The 5,180-nt window shown below is 48.4% G+C and overlaps 1 pseudogene; it reads left to right on the top strand.

Annotated features, from left to right (window-relative positions):
• Positions 1 to 1,104: 1,104 nt before the first annotated feature.
• The window catches only part of LOC113745819 (tripartite motif-containing protein 35-like), a 14,778-nt pseudogene continuing 10,702 nt past the window's right edge, over positions 1,105 to 5,180 (top strand).

Genomic DNA, 5,180 nt, shown 5'->3' with positions numbered 1-5,180 from the left:
TCGGTACAGAACTGTTTCTGACGCAAAGCAGGGAAACAGGAGAAGGACCTCAACGAGCCACAGGTGACCTCAACGACCCACAGGTGACCTCGACAACCCACAGGTGACCTCAACGAGCCACAGGTGACCTCTACGACCCACAGGTGACCTCTACGACCCACAGGTGACCTCAACGAGCCACAGGTGACCTCAACGACCCTCAGGTGTTCTCAGGTGTTCCCACTGGTGGGTCGGGAGAGGTCAGAGTCTGACCCCTAAAATACACAGCATGAGGAACGGCTGCGTACTCCGCCGTCCACCAACTCACACATGATCCGTTTGTGATGCGCTCAGGTGTGTCTCAACCGGACACAGAGCGTCACGAGAACACACGAGATCTCGTGACTTCACGCATAATCGTGTGATATTTCCGGCTGTAGTCTCTTTGACTCCTGCGATGACATTCCACGCCGCATCTTTTTTCTGGTGTCCTTATAAAAAGGATGTGAGGGGTCATCAATGATTACACCTGAAAACCCCTCACCTGTTGACTTCAGGTCGGCCCCGCCCATTATGACGTGTTCTTGTAATGAAACTCGATCCGCGGTGAACACAGTCCGCAGTCGATCCGGAGCCGTGACGCAGCGAGGACGGAGGCTGTGAGAGCTGACACACTGACTAACATGCAGTGTGTTTTAGGCTTTATCCGTCGCAGTGCCAGCTCCCTGAAGGATACAAACAAATCAAAGAAAGATTTACTCGTCTCCAAATGACTCTTTGTAATGACTTTCCAGGATTGTAATGATCACACTAAAGGTACACTGACTTGAAAAGCTCCTCTGGAAGAACTGTAATTAACTCACTGATTTGTGATTTCATTTCTGGCAATGACAGTTCAATCTGAGCTGGTGCTCAGCAGACGAAAGGTAACGTGCTTACACTATCCTCTGCATGAAACAGGTTTACAGAGCCGGACGTCATTTTAAAACCAAAACACCAGAAATAAAGTCCTGATCTTCGTATTGTAGATAGATGCTGAGTGTTGAACGCCTCTCGTCCTCAGTGGACACCATTTTGTCTCCATAGCTGAAGGTGGAGGGACCACCATGACTGACTGTACTCAGTATGGCTTCCAGATCAGAGGAGGATCTCTGCTGTCCGGTCTGTCAGGAGGTCTTTAGAGATCCTGTTGTTCTGTCATGTAGCCACAGCTTCTGTAAAGACTGTCTGAAGAGCTGGTGGACAGAGAAACCAACACGAGAGTGTCCAGTTTGTAAGGAGAAGATCTTCAAAGGGTCAACCACCTTGTAACCTGGTGCTGAAGAACCTCTGTGAGGCCTTCTTGTTGGAGAGAGATCAGAGATCTTCAGAGGCTCTCTGCAGTCTGCACTCTGAGAGACTCAAACTCTTCTGTCTGGGACCATCAACCGCCGGTGTGTGTCGTTGCCTTCAGAGATTCAGAACACACAGCGACCAAGATTCAGACCCATCGATGAAGCTGCACGACAACACACGAGAACCTTCAGGAAACTGGAGCCCTAAAGGAGAAGTTAAGTGTTTTGAAGAAGTTAAAGGTGTCTGAAGAAGTTAAAGTGAAGTTGTCAAACAGCAGAACACATGAAGGTCCAGGGCCCGACGCACAGAGAGGGCAGATATAGGATCGTTTGATTTAGAAGCTTCACCAGTTTCTAGAAGAGGAAGAGGAGGCCAGGATGGCTGCACTGGAGGGAGGAAAGAGGAGCAGAAGAGTCAGATGATGGAGGGAAGATGGAGGCTCTGAGCAGAGAGATACCAGCTCTTTCAGACACCGTCAGAGCCACAGAGGACGAGCGTGTAGAGCTGAAGACGTCTCATTCCTGCACAACTACAAGGCTGCAGTGCAAAGAGTCCAGCAGCGCCCCCTGCTGGATGATCCACAGCTGCCCTCAGGAGCTCTGAAGACGAGGCCAAAACACCTGGGCAACCTGACCGTCAACATCTGGAACCAACATGAAGGACATGGTCTCCTCCAACTCCTGTGGTTCTGGATCCAAACACTACTCATCCAAACCTGATCTGTCTGAAGATCTGACCAGTGTGAGCGAGGAGGAGAGACAGAAGCTTCCTGACAATCCAGAGAGGTTTGGATGGTTCCTCCTGCCTGTTCTGGACTCTGAGGATACTCAGGGATCACCGCTGGGTAGACAGAGGAAACTGATACTACCAACACACATACACACTCACAACACAACTTTGACTGACAAGAGGTTTTCATTCATTGACACTAATGATGAAGAGGAACTTCTAATAAAGGTGTTACCACTGAAGGTGGTGTGACAGTGGAACAGAGCAGTTAGAGATCAAGAGGATCATTATATCATCATGTTTATGTCTTAAAGGGAAAAGCTGATCCAAGTCCAAATCATAAAAATGTTTGAATCATTGTTCAGATTTTAAAGTTGCACACATTCAAATTCATTTACTTACATCTATGAAAGTTTCCAACATGTAAAATAGTTTCAATGATTCAAAATACATCAACAGTTTTTATCTGAGGAATAAAGAGATCGTTTGTAAAAGAGGTTTCATCATTCAGTTGTCAATCGGCCGAGTCATCCTGTTTAGGGGACGTCTCGTTGCTTTTCAGGACAAAAGGTCAGGTGTAAAGATAAGAACTCTTGTTATTGTCCAACACAAACACACAGGTTTTAGAACAGTCACTGGCGGGGGACGTGCACGTAAACTCCCGGTTTTAGCAGTCTGAATGGACGTCAAGAGAACTTACGTCCAGAAGGTTGTAGACGGACGTCTGCGGGGACGTCACGGAGAGCAGTGAAAGGGTCCGGTTTAGACAGTCTGGCGGGGGACGTCACAGAGACTACGTGTCCAGTTTATAACAGTCTGCGGGGACGTCACGGAGACTACGTCCAGGTTTTAGACAGTCTGCGGGGACGTCACGGAGAACTACGGTCCAGGTTTTAGACAGTCTGCGGGGACGTCACAGAGACTACGTCCAGGTTTTAGACAGTCTGGTGCTGGGCGCGGGGACGTCACGGGAGACTACGTCCAGGTTTTAGACAGTCTGCGGGGACGTCATTGAACTAGGTCCAGGTTTTAGACAGTCTGCGGGGACATCACAGAGACTAGGTCCAGGTTTTAGACAGTCTGCGGGGACATCACAGAGACTAGGTCCAGGTTTTAGACAGTCTGTGGTCTGTGTTCAGCGTGCTCATACTCAGCATTCAATCACAGCTTCTTTCTTTATCAATGAAAGGTCACTGAAGCTTCAGGAGCCGCTGGCTTCTTCACTAATTGAAGACATAACTTCAGTCCTCACGGTGTGATTAGGTACCTGTTACCTGATCAGCTGGCTGACATTTCCAAGTGTAAAATTAAAAATAACCATAATTAATCACCAGCACGCGTCTGCGCGCTTCTTGGCAGGCCGTGGTTGTAATCGAGGCAGGAGGAGCCTGGACCGGGGACTCCTTCTCTGATCGTCTGAACTAAACGCCCTGATACGATACAGTCCAGTCTCTTCTTAAACATGACATGCAGTACTCAGAGTACACAAGCATCACCAGCTTCATGCAGTCAAAGTACACAAGTATTCTCAGTACAGGACTCAGGTATCTGTGACAGCTTCATTAATGTTTCCTCTGCACGTCTTCATCAGCCAACATCGTCTGCACGGCCACGGCTCGTAACGCTGGAGATGAAATATATAAGAAATAATTACGTTGATTTACTGAAGTCTGCTGATGGAGCCTACTGTCTACACCTGGACACAGTCTCTGAGACGTCCCCCGCAGACTGTCTACAACCTGGACGTAGTCATTGTGACGTCCCCGCAGACTGTCTAAACCTGGACACAGCCTCTGAGTCCCCGCAGACTGTCTAAAACCGGACTAGTCTCCGTGAACGTCCCCGCAACTGTCTAAAAACCTGGACGTAGTCTCTGTGACGTCCCCACAGACGTCTAAAACCTGGACATGTCTCTGAGACGTCCCCGCAGACGTCTAACAACCTGGACAAGTCTCTGAGACGTCCCCGCAGACTGTCTAAAACCCGGACGTAGTCTCTGAGACGTCCCAGTGGACTGTCTAAAACCTGGACGTAGTCTCTGAGACGTCCCAGTGGACTGTGCATGGATCTTCTTGCTCCGTCTGTAGACAGTCGTCTTTGCCAAGTCTTTTCTTTGTCACTTTTCTTGTTTCGCGTCCAAGTTCAGTTCAACATTTCTAAGTCTAAATTTATGCATGCGGTGCGTCCTCTGAATCTTTTTAGGCAGCGTTACAGAAATGAACTCTGCAATATTAATGCTGTTCATGGCAGGACTGCAGGGATTGTGGGTCAGCAGGGACATCAGATTGTTAGTGATAAGACAGGGTGTAATCCCTTCTTTGATTTATGCGTGTCTAACGTCTCAAATCAAATCCAGACAGCCCGCAAGCCAGAAATGCCAACGCAAAGAAGCTAAAATGTGTGTTCAATCCATCCCTAGAAGTCGTGCTGCAGAGAAGAGGGCTTCATGAATTAAGCATGGAAACAAGGAGATTCAGAAGGTTACGTAATGAAAGCATCAGTTACTCCAAATGTTAGAGCAGAGCACGGTGTGTTTGTGTGAGACCATCAAAGAGGTTGAACTTTACACCTGACCTTTTGTACCTGAACAAAAGGTTACTCTGAGTGTCCAGAGGGAGTTCATCACCTGAATGTAACTAAACCGACTGCACTCTAACTCCATCTACCCATCTCAGCTGAAGCTCCACCCCCTGCCTCTCAGTAGGTCCAGTCCCTCACCTGAAAACGATCGTTAGGAGTCAATAATAACGAGCACACGGAGTAATCTCAGGCCTGATTCACCTCGTCCAGCATGGCTCGCATGTTTAAAGCTTCATCAACACGTTTATGATCCACAAGTCAGACTTGTTTTTCCGTCCTGTGTCACCTGTGGGCTGCTGTGCTCACTGCTGGTTTCGGAAGTCCGGTTCATGGAACGGCTATTAGCTGCTGCTAACTGAATCTGCTGTTAGCAGGCAAACAAGAACCGGGCTCAGCAGCTGGACCGGTCTAGGTTGGAGCACACCTCAGAGACCAACAGGGCATTATTTTGTGTAACCGAGGTGATTTACAGACTTTAGGAGGATGTTGACGGTTGGTGAAGAATAGTGAACGGCTATGTCGAACTGGCGCGTGAGCCCAACAAGCTTCTAAATTCC

Source organism: Larimichthys crocea, chromosome VI, assembly GCF_000972845.2.
Source record: "Larimichthys crocea isolate SSNF chromosome VI, L_crocea_2.0, whole genome shotgun sequence".
NCBI classification, from domain to species: domain Eukaryota; kingdom Metazoa; phylum Chordata; class Actinopteri; family Sciaenidae; genus Larimichthys; species Larimichthys crocea.
The sequence above is the reverse complement of the archived record's forward strand: the minus strand, read 5'-3'. Positions and strand labels throughout refer to the sequence as shown.